Here is a 17,217-nt window from a genome sequence, read left to right as displayed (position 1 = left end):
GGGGAGAGGGATGTAGGGGAGAGAGGGATGGAGTTAGGAGGTAGGGGAGAAAAGGAGGGAGTTGGGAGGAGGGGAGAGTGGGATTGGACAGATTGCAGACTTCTGAAAGAATAGTAGAGAATGGGAGCGCAGCTCTATCTCTCCCCCCCCCCCTTTCCGCTCTCTCTCTCTCTGTGTGTGAGGTAATGGACAGACAGACAGACAGACAGACAGACAGACAGACAGACAGACAGACAGACAGACAGACAGACAGACAGACAGACAGACAGACAGACAGAAAGCTAGCCTGCTGAAAGGCTTATCTCAGCTTGTTAAGTATCCTTTACTTAATGCAGAGATTACTAGCAGCTTAATGTGTTCAGGAATATCCCCTTCAGCAGGGGTTGGGAAGGTGGACACCCTACAGGATTGGAAAGTTCATTTGGGGACAGTGTGTCTTTGTCAGTGTCTCCCAAATGGCATACTATTGCCTATTTAGTGCTAATAGGGCTCTTGTCAAAAGCAGTGCCATTTGTGATGCAACCTCTTTCCACACTTAAGAACTTTCCACACTACTGAGCCGAGCCGTGCCAAACCAAGCTGTACTGGCCTGGTTACGCATCCAACATATTTGCTGAAAATGACAATGTGTGAAAATAAAATATCTGTCCAAGCGTAGTTTGTTTGGGGTTGGCACAATAGTGTGAAAAGGGTTTCATTTAGCTGTGTTTGTGTTCAGAATGGCTTGCCCTTCTCTCCCATTCTCTTTGAATACCTTACATACAGTACTCTGTAGAGAGAAAAAGTTAGGCTATGAAAAAGGCACAATGTATTGTAAAGGCATGTAATCTATTGACAAGCTGTCATAATAGATCACATCCCAGATCAGTTACCCTATTACGAGCTTGTCAATGTGTCTGTGTCCCAAATGGCACCCTATTTCCTATGTAGTGCATGCACTACTTTTGGACACATATTTGGGATGCAGCCAATGACACATAGCACATTTTATAGGCATCATAAAACACACATACTGTATACGTCTGGGTGAGTTTGGAGACGAAAAGGTGAAGTATAAACATCATCAATGAACTGTCAATCAACATGTTGTCTCTCGTGGAAACAACAAAGTGAGAATATAGATTTGATTGGGGAGCTAGAGAGGACGTTGTAGAATAGTGGACAAAAGCGATGTTCTCCTAATAGCTTAATTCCCCATCTTTTGTTTCTCAGGTTTAATTGGGAGTTTGTCATCCAATGACGCTGCTGCCAGTTTTGGTTGACATTTCCCCCTGATTGGTGTCATTTTGGTTGGAAATGCCAGGCCTAACTTAATTAGACGATAAAGGGCTCAAGACAACAAATCCTCACTTAACAAACTATCAGGATCCATCAGTATCAAATATTAAATTATGAGTGAACTTCTCTCTGTGATCGAGAGAGAGCGAGAGAGAGAGAGAGAGCGAGAGAGAGAGAGAGAGAGAGAGAGAGAGACGAGGACCTACACCCAGACCACAGCTTCACCAGCCACATCCCAACCAGCTGAGACCACCCCAAACAAACCCTGCCCCCCCCAGATCAGACCTATGCCCCTTATGCCCCCCCGTTGCCCCGCCAATGTAGCAAGGACCTCAACATGACAGCCGCACATATGCCCAGGCCGTGAGCAGAGCAACAGGCCCAACCCCCACTAATGCACCCCCCCAAGCCCCATCCTGTGACCTAAGAGGTATGTATCAGATGCTCAACATGCTCTGCACACACCTACTGTAATGGTCTGGGCCTAAACTACACGAATACAACACTAGACACTATGGAACACAAAGCTTATACTATCTCATCCTGGAATATACAAGGTCTGAGGTCATCTGCCTTTGGCCTAAAGAGCAGGAACCCAGACAAATAAATTGGAAATACAGACATTGTCATCCTACAAGAAACATGGTATAGAGGAGACGAACCCACTTGTTGCCCTCTAGGTTACAGAGAGCTGGTAGTCCCATCCACCAAACTACCAGGTGTGAAACAGGGAAGCGACTCAGGGGGTATGCTAATTTGGTATAGATCAGACTTAACCCACTCTATTAAATTAGTCAAAACATGAACGTTTTACATCTGGCTAGAAATTAATAAGGAAATTATCTCAACAGAGAAAAATGTCCTTGTGTACAACCTATATCCCCCCAATAGAATCTCCATACTTTAACGATGACAGTTTCTCCATCCTGGAGGGGGAGATCAACCATTTCCAGGCCCAGGGACATGTACTAGTCTGTGGCGACCTAAATGCCAGAACTGGACAAGAACCTGACACACTTAGCAAACAGGGGGACAAGCACCCACCTGGAGGTGACAGTATTCCCTCCCAAATATGCCTCCCTAGACACAACTATGACAAAACAACCAACAAAAATAGGTCACAACTCCTGCAGCTCTGTCGCACGCTGAGTCTGTACATAGTCAATGGTAGGCTTCGAGGAGACTCCTATGGTAGGTACACCTACAGCTCATCCCTTGGCAGTAGTACAGTAGATTACTTTATCACTGACCTCAACCCAGAGTCTCTCAGAGCGTTCACAGTCAGCCCACTAACACCCCTATCAGATCACAGCAAAATCACAGTCTATCTGAACAGAGCAATACTCAATCATGAGGCATCATAGCCAAAGGAACTGCACAATATTAAGAAATGCTATATATGGAAGGACAGTACTGTAGAAACCTAACAAAAAACAATTAGGCAACAACAAATTAAATCCCTTTTAGACAACTTCCTGGACAAAACATTTCACTGTAATAGTGAAGGTGTAAACTTTGGCAGTAGAAAGCGTAAACAGTATATTTGACCTTTCAGCTTCCCTATCAAATCTAGCAATTTCAAGCAGACAACCTAAGAAAATTTACAACAATGACAAATGGTTTGATGAAGAATGCAAAAACCTAAGAAAGAAATTGAGAAACCTATCCAACCAAAAACACGGAAACCCAGAAAACATGAGTCTACGCCTTCACTATGGTGAATCACTAAAACAATACAGAAATACACTACGGAAAAGGAAGGAACATAACGTCAGAAATCAGCTCAATGTAGTTGAAGAATCCATAGAATCAAACCACTTCTGGGAAAATTGAAACACACTAAACAAACAACCACACGAAGAGTTATCTATCCAAAATGGAGATGTGTGGATAAACCACTTCTCTAATCCTTTTGGCTCTATAACAAAGAACAAAACAGCAAAAACATATACATGATGAATTACAAATCTTAGAATTAGCTACTATAGTCTACCAGAACCCACTGGATTCTCCAATTACATTGAATGAACTACAGGACAAAATACAAACTCTCCAACCCAAAAAGGCCTGTGGTGTTGATGGTATCAAACATGAAATGATAAAATATACAGACCACAAATTCCAATTGGCTATACTTAAACTCTTTAACATCATCTTCAGCTCTGGCATCTTCCCCAATATTTGGAACCAAGGACTGATAACCCCAATCCACAAAAGTTGAGACAAATTTGACCCCAATAACTACTGATGGATATGTGTCAACAGCAACCTTGAGAAAATCCTCTGCATTATCATTAACAGCAAACTTGTACATTTCCTCAGTGAAAACAATGTATTGAGCAAATGTCAAATTGGCTTTTTACCAAATTACCGTACGACAGTCCACATATTCACCCTGCACACCCAAATTGACAAACAAACAAACAAACCAAAACAAAGGCAAAGTCTTCTCATGCTTTGTTGACTTCAAAAAAGCTTTTGACTCAATTTGGCATGAGGGTCGGTATACAAATTGATGGAAAGTGGTGTTGGGGGAAAAACATATGACATTATATAATCCATGTACACAAACAACAAGGGTGCAGTTAAAATTAGTAAAAAAACACACAGATTTCTTTTGGCAGAGCCATGGGGTGAGACAGGGATGCAGTTTAAGCCCCACCCTCTTCAACATATAATTTATATCAACGAATTGGTGAGGGCACTAGAGCAGTCTGCAGCACCCGGTCTCACCCTACTAGAATCTGAAGTCAAATGTCTACTGTTTGCTGATGATCTGGTACTTCTGTCCCCAACCAAGGAGGGCTTACAGCAGCACCTAGACCTTCTGCACATATTCTGTCAGACCTGGGCCATGACAGTAAATCTCAGTAAGACAAAAATAATGGTGTTCCAAAAAAGGACCAGTTGGCAGGACCACAAATACAAATTTCATATTGACACCGTTGCCCTAGTGCACACAAAAAAACTATACATAACTCAGCCTAAACATCAGCGCCACAGGTAACTTCCACAAAGCTGTGAGCGATCTGAGAGACAAGGCAAGAAGGGCCTTCTATGCCATCAAAAGGAACATACAATTTGACAAACCAATTAGGATCTGGCTAAAAATATCAGTTATAGAACCCATTATTAAAAAATGGAAAGAATATGGCACCACAACAAACCTGCCAAGAAAGGGCCGCCCACCAAAACTCACGGACCAGGCAAGGAGGGCATTAATCAGAGAGGAACAGCCCCTGGATCATTGCTTCCTTTCTCTCTATCTCTCTCTCTCTCTCTCTCTCTCTCTCTTTCTTAGTGCATAAAAAAATTAAACATGTTTTAGTCATTGTGATGTTGTTCTGGCTGTTGTGTTTAAGGACAACTCTGCTCTTTATAGAGTTCTGGAACACTCAGTCCTCATTCCACCTTTTAGTATAAGGCGGGGCACCACACCCTAATAGGCACCCTAATAGGCAATGAACCAGTTGAATATAGACACCAATATACTACTTTTTTGTATTACAACTTTTCTGAAATATTGTATTAAAACATGCACATGATTCTATATCTAATTAAATATGTAAATATTTGCATATACCACAAATTCATTTTTCTGCACACTGGATGAAGTCAGCCTAATTATTTTGGTTTCATTTAGTTAGGAACAATCTCTATGAAATTTGCTTTTAAATTATGTATAATTACATGTAGTGAGTTTTGAATAATGGGTTTATGTCCATTCGAATGTGGTTAAAATTCATGACATTTTTAATGACGGTAGTATGATAAATAAAATAAAATATGCATTTACATCGTGTTTTTGACATTTTTATTTGTACCTTTTGAAAGTACTAATATTAAAGGACCAAAATACCAAAATGATGCAAACATTTAATTTCAGCCTCGCCTTAAAATGGCTGCCGTCGGCCATGTGAAAGCTGTTGTTGTTGTTGTGAGGCGGGAGATGAGATTACAGGCTCTCACCCCTCACCTTCTTAGTGTCATAGTGTTATAGAGGGTTATAGAGGGTGGCACTGTCATCTCCTTAAACAGAGCTAGACCATGACCCCATGCATGATCCTAACTGACATTGGCCGTGTTCGAGTGCATCAAAACCGTGATGTATCATGGGTAAATTGTGACCGACTCTCTGATCTACAAATAATATTGAATAGTTATTTATGATGCAAGATGATTTGTATATTAGTCAGTGTCACTTTGCCTTTAAAGTCATCTGCAATGTCGAACGTGCCCACACTCTTACTGCTTAGGCTATATCCTGCCTGCAACCGTCTACTGGATGACCCGGCTGTAGGCGTTAGGTTGTGTCTAAGGCTGGAGGATGAATTGAATGGGATGGAGGAGGAGGAGGAGGAGGAGGAGGAGCTGACAGCTAAGGTCCAAGGCAGAGTGTAATACCAGACTACCACACACATGGTCAGATACACACATGTACACACATAGTGTGCTACTGTTACATACTGTACAGTACCCTTGATTTGAACTAAGTCTACATTCTGTACCCTTGACTGGACAGCTGTTTGGCCATCTTCACAGATAATACAAGTGAGCAGTTTCTCCCTGGAACCCAAAACTTGTTGAAACCCCCATTGCTTGTTTTTATTTATATATATATATATATATATATTTTTGCTCCTGTATTCTATCTTTGCTGCAGTGGAGAGGAAGGAGTCCATTGGGGTTGGATGTATGAGTAAGCATGAGAAGGAGAGGGAGGTGGAGAGGGAGCGAGAGCTGTTGTCTGTTTTATTCGCCTCTATGCTACATGCTTCTTCAGGTTTTTTTACGCATCAATGAAAGGAATGGGAAAGGGGATACCTAGCTTGGCCTGAAGCAGAAAGAGTCCAGTCACCCCAACAAACACACACACACACACACACACACACACACACACACACACACACACACACACACACACACACACACACACACACACACACACACACACACACACACACACACTCTTGCACCCACGCTTGAATGGAAAGCACACCAACACACATACACACACTCACCCTCGACCCCTCCAACGCCTTCTATGCCAGAGACAGTAATGGTGTGTGAGGGGAAATGATCAGTGTCTGTGTGGGGCAGTGGCCCGTGGCTCTGGGGATCACACACACTGGCTCCAGGGTCAATAGGCAATCAAACCTGAGTGAGAAGGCTAGGCCATATTACTGAGCAGAAGACACAGGCAGGGTGGGTGTGCATGTGCGTGTGTGTGCATGTCACCGCCCTAATCTGTGGAGGTGCTAGCCGAGCTAATCGCTAATCTGGCTGGTGGAAATGCTGCCCATTCAGGTCACCAGCGCAGTGATTCACTGTGGCCGATAGGGCAGCTAGCTAATGGAGTGGCTAAAGCTGGTTCAGGGACCGGGGGGGCAGCTCTCTACTCTCACGGTATAGGCTAAGTGGCCAAGGTGATTCATGAGTAGAATTGGGAGAGTGGGGAGTTTGGTTACAGAACATACAGGTAACATCCAAAATATAGGAAATACCAACATAAAGTGTCTTAATAGGCTGTTGGTCCACCACGAGCCACCAGAACAGCTTCAAAGCGCCTTGGGATAGATTCTACAAGTGTATGGAACTCTATTCGAGGGATGCAACACCATTCTTCCACAGGAAATTCCATAATTTGGTGTTTTGTTGATGGTGATGAAAAACGCTGTCTCAGGCACCGCTCCAGAATCTCCCAGAAGTGTTCAATTGCGTTGAGATCTGGTGACTGAAACAGCCATGGCATATGGTTTACATCGTTTTCATGCTCATCAAACCATTCAGTGATCACTCGTGCCCTGTGGATGGGGGCATTGTCATCCTGGAAGAGCCCACTCCCATCAGGATATAAATTGTTCACCATAGATGGGTTAGCTGACAACATCACGGAAAATATGCACATGCTTCAATGGGGCAGAAGGCAGTGTGTTGCACAAGTGCTCATTGTGCAAATGTTTTTATGTTTTCAATTAACATTGAAGACGAAATATAGTTTACGTTAGAGGTTGACCAAGGAGTGAATATTAGTTCCTGTCCTCTCTTGTCCTGTCAAATTTTTCCCTGTACTGTCCTGATCCCATGACAGTTTTATAACCCTGGAACTTTCCTGTCCCATTTCGATAAAAATCACTCCCGTCCTGTCCCGTGCTCATCTTTATGCAGTGGTGGGAAAAGTACTCAATTGTCATACTTGAGTAAAAATAAAGATACCTTAATAAAAAATGACTCAAGTAAAAGTGAAAGTCACCCAGTAGAATATTACTTGAGTAAAAGTCTAAAAATATTTGGTTTTAAATATACTTAAGTATCAAAAGTAAATGGAATTGCTCAAATGTACTTAAGTATCAAAAGTAAAAGTATAAACCATTTCAAATTCCTTATATTAAGCAAACCAGATGGCACAATTGTATATTTATTTTTTATTGACGGAAAGCCAGGGCCACATAATTTACAAACGAAGCATTTGTGTTTAGTGAGTCCGCCAGATCAGAGGCAGTAGGGATGACCAGGGATGTTCTCTTGATAAGTGTGTGAATTGGATCATTTTCCTGTCAAAATGTAACGAGTACTTTTGGGTGTCAGGGAAAATGTATGGAGTAAAAAGTACATTATTTTCTTTAGGAATGTAGTGAAGTAAAAGTAAACGTTGACAACAATATAAATAGTAAAGTACAGATACCCCAAAAAACGTTTTACTTAAGTACTTTACACCACTCTCTTTATGTGCAGAAATCAGAAATAGCTTCCTCCTAGCTGCTCCTCTGTCCCCGCTCTGTGGCAGAATCGCATTAGTGGAAACCAAGACTGTTCTCAGGGCAAGCCTTGTTGTAGCTAGATATGTTTGAGTCACGTCGGGACAATTTTAGCATTTTAGCTAACTCTAACCCTAAGCCTTTTCCTAACCTTAACCTAATTATCCTAACCTGCCACGTTAAATCTCCTAACCTGCCACATTAATTCTCCTAACCTGCTACGAAAAGTCACTTCTGCTAGTAAAAGCCGGCAGATATGAACTCATAGATATGGACGTGTAATTGTGTACGTCGCTGCTCGCTGCGTACATCTGAGGGAAAGTAGTGACTAGCTACAACTGGAGCAAGGCACTAGAGTGAGTCAACGGAATGGGTAAGGGGGAAATTACTTTTTTTTATTTTGTATTAACTAAACTATATTAGGCCTTTTATGAAATGCTCCACACATTACGTATTTATACCCCCCTAATAAAATAACTCAGTTCATAACTATTCCTGTACTACCCGTTCCTGTGGACTGTCGATCCTGTCCTGTCCTGTCCCAAACTTGACTCTAGAACCCGCGGTAGTCCTGTTCCCATGTCAACCTCTAGTTTACATGTTGTCAACATTCTAAGCCAAACCTGTCTGTTTTGCCCGATAGTTGTGCACGTGTTGGTTTTGTTACTAAACAACCAACCCGTCTATAGGTTGAACTGATCACTCAGAATGGCTGTGTATTTATTGCCGTTTACCTTATCCACTAAGTGGACCTAAACCATGCCAGGTAAATGCACCCCACACCATACACATTACAAAATGAGGGTTTCCCAAGGGTTATTTGGGAAGGGTGATGATTCTATGTGGAACCATGACTAAAATAACCCTTTGAGCTCTTCAATGGTTCTTTAAAGTTCACGAAAGGGTTATTTGCTCTTTTAGTGATAATTAAAATGTAGTGGAGGAGGCTCATTAGAATATTTTGGGGCATTGTTTGCGCACAGCTCTTTTTGTGCAACCGTGAGCGAGAGTCTCATTCCAGTTTATCTAATGTGTGGTGTTATGCGTTTGCATGTTGGATGACAATGGCTGGTGCTGATGTCTTGTGGAAGACGCATGTATGATCGTGTGTCAATTTAGTGCAGTTGACTAAATCAGTCAGTGATTCTCAATTTCTTGTCAGGGACCCCCAGCAGTAGCTCACTTGATTCAACTTGTCAATTAAGACAATAATCACACCTATGGAATTTTGACAATATAATATGGCTGACCGGAATAAAAAACCCTGTGGTTCATCAAAAGGATCTACAAAAAACCTTTCAGATTGAGAAAGGTTAATTATATAACCATTCTCCATAAAGGTTCTGAAAAGAACCATAAAAAAAAGGTTCTGTATAATGTAGCTCCAATAAGGGTTGTAATATAGCGGAACCCTTATTTGGTGCTATATAGAACCTTTTTTAATGGTTATTTATAGAACCTTAGGAAAGGGTTCTTTATAGCACCATACAGGTTCCATTTAACCCTATGAGCATGGTTCTTTGTCGAACCTTCAAAAAAGGGTTCCTCTATGGCAGGGTTCTTCAATTCCAGTCCTGGAGGACCGAAACAATTCTGTTTTTTATTTCTACCTGGTAGTTAATTGCACGCACCTGGTGTCCCAGGTCTGAATTAGCCCCTGATTAGAAGGAGAGGATGAAAAACAGAGGTGTTTCGGCCCTCCAGGACCGGAATTGAAGAACCCTGCTCTATGGTTACAGGCCAAAGAACCCCTAACTGGTACTATTTAGAACAGGGCCCTCCAACCCTGTTCCTGGAGAGCTACTGTCCAGTAGGTTTTCAGTACAACCCTAATCTAGTGCACCTGATTCTAATAATTAGCTGGTTGATAAGATGAATCAGGTTAGTTATAACTGGGGTTGGAGCAAAAACCTACAGGAGGGTAGCTCTCCAGGAACAGGGTTGGAGACATTTTACATTTTTACATTTTAGTCATTTAGCAGACGCTCTTAACCAGAGCGACTTACAGGAGCAATTAGGGTTAAGTGCCTTGCTCAAGGGCACATTAACGTCATTTAGCAGACGCTCTTAGCCAGAGCGACTCACAAATTGGTGCGTTCACCCTATAGCCAGTGGGATAACCACTTTACAATTTGGGGGGATTAGAAGGAATACTTTATCCTATCCCAGGTATTCCTTAAAGAGGTGGGGGTTTCAAATGTCTCCGGAAGGTGGTGAGTGACTCCGCTGTCCTGGCGTCGTGAGGGAGCTTGTTCCACCATTGGGGTGCCAGAGCAGCGAACAGTTTTGACTGGGCTGAGCGGGAGCTATGCTTCCGCAGAGGAAGGGAGCCAGCAGGCCAGAGGTGGATGAACGCAATGTCCTCGTTTGGGTGTAGGGACTGATCAGAGCCTGAAGGTACAGAGGTGCCGTTCTCCTCACTGCTCCATAGGCAAGCACCATGGTCTTGTAGCGGATGCGAGCTTCAACTGGAAGCCAGTGGAGTGTGCGGAGGAGGGGGTGACGTGAGAGAACTTGGGAAGGTTGAACACCAGACGGGCTGCGGCATTCTGGATGAGTTGTAGGGGTTTAATGGCACAGGCAGGGAGCCCAGCCAACAGCGAGTTGCAGTAGTCCAGACGGGAGATGACAAGTGCCTGGACCAGGACCTGCGCCGCTTCCTGTGTAAGGCAGGGTCGCACTCTCCGAATGTTGTAGAGCATGAACCTGCAGGAGCGGGTCACCGCCTTGATGTTGGCGGAGAACGACAGGGTGTTGTCCAGGGTCACGCCTAGGCTCTTCGCACTCTGGGAGGAGGACACAGCGGAGTTGTCAACCGTGATGGCGAGATCATGGAACGGGCAGTCCTTCCCGGGAGGAAGAGCAGCTCCGTCTTGCCAGGGGTTCAGCTTGAGGTGGTGATCCGTCATCCATACTGATATGTCTGCCAGACATGCAGAGATGCGATTCGCCACCTGGTTATCAGAAGGGGGAAAGGAGAAGATTAGTTGTGTATCGTCAGCGTAGCAATGATAGGAGAGACCATGTGAGGATATGACAGAGCCAAGTGACTTGGTGTATAGGGAGAAAAGGAGAGGGCCCAGAACCGATCCCTGGGGACACCAGTGGTGAGAGCACGTGGTGCGGAGACAGCTTCCCGCCACGCCACTTGGTAGGAGCGACCGGTCAGGTAGGACGCAATCCAGGAGTGAGCCGCGCCGGAGATGCCCATCTCGGAGAGGGTGGAGAGGAGGATCTGATGGTTCACAGTATCAAAGGCAGCAGACAGGTCTAGAAGGACAAGAGCAGAGGAGAGAGAGTTAGCTTTAGCAGTGCGGAGAGTCTCCGTGACACAGAGAAGAGCAGTCTCAGTTGAATGACCAGTCCTGAAACCTGATTGGTTTTGGATCAAGAAGGTCATTCTGAGAGAGATAGCAAGAGAGTTGGCTAAAGACGGCACGCTCAATAGTTTTGGAAAGAAAAGAAAGAAGGGATACTGGTCTGTAGTTGTTGACATCAGTGGGGTCGAGTGTTGGTTTTTTGAGAAGGGGGAGCAACTCTCGCTCTCTTGAAGACGGAAGGGACATGGCCAGCGGTCAAGGATGAGTTGATCAGCGAGGTGAGGTAGGGGAGAAGGTCACCGGAGATGGTCTGGAGAAGGGAGGAGGGGATGGGGTCAAGCGGGCAGGTTGTTGGGCGGCCTGCAGTCACAAGTCGCAGGATTTTATCTGGAGAGAGAGGGGAGAAAGAAGTCAAAGCATAGGGTAGGGCAGTGTGAGCAGGACCAGCAGTGTTATTAGACTTAACAAACGAGGATCGGATGTCGTCAACCTTCTTTTTCAAAGTGGTTGACGAAGTCATCCACAGAGAGAGAGGAGGGGGAGGAGGATTCAGGAGGGAGGAAAATGTGGCAAAGAGCTTCCTAGGGTTAGAGGCAGATGCTTGGAATTTAGAGTGGTAGAAGGTGGCTTTAGCAGCAGAAACAGATGAAGAAAATGTAGAGAGGAGGGAGTGAAAAGATGCTAGGTCAGCAGGGAGTTTAGTTTTCTTCCATTTCCGCTCCGCTGCCCGGAGCTCTGTTCTGTGAGCTCGCAGTGAGTCATCAAGCCACGGAGCTGGAGGGAGGACCGAGCCGGCCGGGGAGGATAGGGGACACAGAGAGTCAAAGGATGCAGAAAGGGAGGAGAGGAGGGTTGAGGAGGCAGAATCAGGAGATTGGAGGGAGAAGGATTGAGCAGAGGGAAGAGATGATAGGATGGAAGAGGAGAGAGTAGTGGGAGAGAGAGAGCGAAGGTTGCGGCGGCGCATTACCATCTGTGTAGGGGCAGAGTGAGTAGTGTGGGAGGAGCGCGAGAGAGAAAAGGAAACAAAGTAGTGGTCGGAGACTTGGAGGGAGTTGCAGTGAGATTAGTAGAGGAGCAGCATCTAGTGAAGATGAGGTCAAGCGTATTGCCTGCCTTGTGAGTAGGGGGGACGGTGAGAGGGTGAGGTCAAAAGAGGAGAGGAGTGGAAAGAAGGAGGCAGAGAGAAATGAGTCAAACGTGGACATAGGGAGGTTGAAATCCCCCAAAACTGTGAGGGGTGAGCCATCCTCAGGAAAGGAACTTATCAAGGCGTCAAGCTCGTTGATGAACTCTCCAAGGGAACCTGGAGGGCGATAGATGACAAGGATATTAAGCTTAAATGGGCTAGTGACTGTGACAGCATGGAATTCAAATGAGGAGATAGACAGATGGGTTAGGGGAAAAATTGAGAATGTCCACTTGGGAGAGATGAGGATTCCTGTACCACCACCCCTCTGACCAGATGCTCTCGGGTATGCGAGAACACATGGTCAGACGAGGAGAGAGCAGTAGGAGTAGCCGTGTTTTCAGTGGTGATCCATGTTTCCGTCAGCGCCAGGAAGTCGAGGGACTGGAGGTTGGCATAGGCTGGGATGAAGTCAGCTTTGTTGGCAGCAGAACGGCAGTTCCAGAGGCTGCCTGCGACCTGGAACTCCAGGTGAGGGTGCGTGCAGGGACCACCAGGTTAGAGAGGCAGCAGCCGCGCGGTGTGGTGCGTTGTTTGTGTAGCCTGTGCAGAGAGGAGAGAACAGGGATAGGCAGAGGCATAGTTGACAGGCTGTAGCAAATGGCTACAAAAATGCAGAGGAGATCGGAATGAAATGAGCTAAGCATCTGGGAGAGGAGAGAGGGGGCCTCCCTCACCAAAAACTTCTACCTCAGAAACTAAAATTGTTTCACTGAACCACCCGAACAAAAACTCTCCCAACTTCCACCTTTAGAAATCAGGAATTGTTGTGAACCACAGTTGTTCAATGTTTAAAGGAATAGACTCAACCCACTTTATTCAGCTAGCCAACTATGACACCATAGCTGACTAGCATGCTAGCATCCAATAACACACAGTTTAACACACAGTTAAGCACCAATACTCACAACAACCACCAATAGTGTGTTAACTAGCTAACTAGCATGCTAGCATCCAGTAACACACAGTTTAGCACAAACACTTGGTCACAGCAAACCACCAATAGTGTGATAACACACTAAACAGATCATTCGTGTCTGTGTCAAGTTCCTTTCATGACGCAGCAATGATTCAACGTTGGCTAGCTAGGACAAGTATATTGTAATTAGCTACTACCGCACTCGTTCGCTGGTCGTGTTGGGTAGCTAGCAATGGCCACTGTGTTGGCTTTGTTTGAAGAACGGCTAGCTAGCTAGCTGTCGTACACCGGCACACAATGGCTACTGTGTTGACTCTGACTCTGTTCGAAAAAAGCGGCTAATTAGCTCGCTTCGTGCTACAGCCGGCACGGCGGAAGACACTGCCAAGACACAGTAGCTACCCACGATACCTAGTTATGACGCCGTAGCTAACTAGCAAGCTAGCATCCATTAACACACAATTTAGCACCAATACTTGGTTACAACAAACTGCCAAGAGTGTGTTAGCACACTAAACAGATAATTCATGTCCGTGTCTGGAGGAGAGCCGTGTCTGGAGGAGAGCCCTGATTTAGAACCATACTTTTTTTGTGTGTAACAGAGCCGCCAGAACCCTCATTTACTCAAGTGTTTCCTTTATTTTGGCAGTTGCTTGTACAATACAAGGAACTATTACAGTACCAAGGTATATTATTAACCCAATGCATTGATTTACCCAAGGAAGGGTTATGTTTTTGAAATACTGTTAAGTGTATCTTTCTTTCATGTTTGTTATAGGTTGGAATGTGAAAGAAGATCTAGGGAGAATGATAGCCTCCTGGAAATCATCCTCTGTTCTCACATTCAGTGACGTGTCCAGAACATTTTGAGTGCGGTGGCCAAGGTGGGATACAGACCCAGTTGAGGGGGGCCATAACATTTTGAACCTTAATCAAGTTTCAAGTTTTATTGTCACGTGCACAAGTACAGTGTCATGTCTTTCTTGCTAGCTCCCAACAATGCAGTACGCAATATCAGTAGTACTATAAAAAAAAGTTAAGTAGCACAAAATCACACAAGAAATAGAAAGAAGAAGAACACAAGAAAGTAAGTAAACTATATACAGGGTCAGTTCCAGGGTCAGTGCCAATACCATATTTACAATATGCAGGGATACTGGAGTGGTAGGGGTAGATACTGTATCTATACAGATAAGGTGACTAGGCATCAGGATATAGGATAAACAGAGTAGCAGCATCATATATGATGATTGTATGTGAGTGTGTGTGTGTGTGTGTGTGTGTGTGTGTGTGTGTGTGTGTGTGTGTGTGTGTGTGTGTGTGTGTGTGTGTGTGTGTGTGTGTGTGTGTGAGTGTGTGTGTGTTGGAGTGTGCATAGAGTGAAAATAAAAGAGGAGGGTCAATGCAGATAGCCTGTGTAGCCGTTTTGTTAGCTATTTAGCATTCTTATGGCTTGGTGTTAGAAGATGTTCGTAGAGGTCCTGGATGGCAGGCAGCTCTGCCCCAGTGATGTACTGGGCTGTCCGCATCACACTCTGTAGCACCATTTGATCGAGGGCGATGAAGTTGCCATACTAAGCAGTGATGCAGCCAGCCAAGATTACATTTACAGTGGGGGAAAAAAGTATTTAGTCAGCCACCAATTGTGCAAGTTCTCCCACTTAAAAAGATGAGAGAGGCCTGTAATTTTCATCATAGGTACACGTCAACTATGACAGACAAAATTAGATTTTTTTTTTCAGAAAATCACATTGTAGGATTTTTAATGAATTTATTTGCAAATGATGGTGGAAAATAAGTATTTGGCCAATAAAAAATGTTTTCAATTCTTTTTTATATACCCTTTTTGGCAATGACAGTAGGTTTTCACACACTGTTGCTGGTATTTTGGCCCATTCCTCCATGCAGATCTCCTCTAGAGCAGTGATGTTTTGGGGCTGTCGCTGGGCAACACGGACTTTCAACTCCCTCCAAATATTTTCTATGGGGTTGAGATCTGGAGACTGGCTAGGCCACTCCAGGACCTTGAAATGCTTCTTACGAAGCCACTCCTTTGTTGCCCGGGCGGTGTGTTTGGGATCATTGTCATGCTGAAAGACCCAGCCACGTTTCATCTTCAATGCCCTTGCTGATGGAAGGAGGTTTTCACTAAAAATCTCACGATACACGGCCCCATTCATTCTTTCCTTTACACGGATCAGTTGTCCTGGTCCCTTTGCAGAAAAACAGCCCCAAAGCATGATGTTTCCACCCCCATGCTTCACAGTAGGTATGGTGTTCTTTGGATGCAACTCAGCATTCTTTGTCCTCCAAACACGACGAATTGAGTTTTTACCAAAAAGTTATATTTTGGTTTCATCTGACCATATGACATTCTCCCAATCCTCTTCTGGATCATCCAAATGCACTCTAGCAAACTTCAGACGGGCCTGGACATGTACTGGCTTAAGCAGGGGGACACGTCTGCACTGCAGGATTTGAGTCCCTGGCGGCGTAGTGTGGTACTGATGGTAGGCTTTGTTACTTTGGTCCCAGCTCTCTGCAGGTCATTCACTAGGTCCCCCCGTGTGGTTCTGGGATTTTTGCTCACCGTTCTTGTGATCATTTTGACCCCACGGGGTGAGATCTTGCGTGGAGCCCCAGATCGAGGGAGATTATCAGTCTTCCATTTCCTAATAATTGCTCCCACAGTTGATTTCTTCAAACCAAGCTGCTTACCTATTGCAGATGCAGTCTTCCCAGCCTGGTGCAGGTCTACAATTTTGTTTCTGGTGTCCTTTGACAGCTCTTTGGTCTTGGCCATAGTGGAGTTTGGAGTGTGACTGTGAGGTTGTGGACAAGTGTCTTTTATACTGATAACAAGTTCAAACAGGTGCCATTAATACAGGTAACGAGTGGAGGACAGAGGAGCCTCTTAAAGAAGAAGTTACAGGTCTGTGAGAGCCAGAAATCTTGCTTTTTTGTAGGTGACCAAATACTTATTTTCCACCATAATTTGCAAATAAATTCATTAAAAATCCTACAATGTGATTTTCTGGAGAAAAAAAATCTCAATTTGTCTGTCATAGTTGACGTGTACCTATGATGAAAATTACAGGCCTCTCTCATCTTTTTAAGTGGGAGAACTTGCACAATTGGTGGCTGACTAAATACTTTTTTTCCCCACTGTACATTACATTTACATTTACGTCATTTAGCAGACGCTCTTATCCAGAGTGACTTACAAATTGGTGCATTCACCTTATGATAGCCAGTTGGACAACCACTCTACAATTATTTTTTTTAAATATATTTCTAATAATTTAATTCTTAATTTTTAGAGTATATTTCTAATTTTCATTTGTTTATTTATATATTTTTGTATTTTTTCTTTATTTTTAAAAATATTTTTATTTATTATTATTATTATTATTTTTATTATTATTATTATTTGGGGGGTTTGGGGGGGGTAGAAGGATTACTTTTAAACTATCCCAGGTATTCCTTAAAAAGGTAGGGTTTCAAGTGTCTCCGGAAGGTGGTCAGTGACTCCGCTGTCCTGGCGTCGTGAGGGAGCTTGTTCCAACATTGGGGTGCCAGAGCAGCGAACAGTTTTGACTGGGCTGAGCGGGAACTGTGCTTCCGCAGAGGTAGGGGGACCAGCAGGCCAGAGGTGGAAGAACGCAATGCCCTCGTTTGGGTGTAGGGACTGATCAGAGCCTGAAGATAAGGAGGTGCCGTTCCCCTCACAGCTCCGTAGGCAAGCACCATGGT

General features: G+C 44.3%; 1 protein-coding gene across 2 annotated transcripts in view; it reads left to right on the top strand.

The window, feature by feature from the left end:
• Positions 1 to 17,217, top strand: part of LOC121541498 (fibrinogen C domain-containing protein 1-like) — a 218,481-nt gene that overhangs the window by 110,101 nt on the left and 91,163 nt on the right. The window lies entirely within an intron of this gene.

This window comes from Coregonus clupeaformis, chromosome 27 (genome assembly GCF_020615455.1).
Source record: "Coregonus clupeaformis isolate EN_2021a chromosome 27, ASM2061545v1, whole genome shotgun sequence".
Classification (NCBI taxonomy): domain Eukaryota; kingdom Metazoa; phylum Chordata; class Actinopteri; order Salmoniformes; family Salmonidae; genus Coregonus; species Coregonus clupeaformis.
This window is presented reverse-complemented; position numbering and strand designations above follow the sequence as displayed.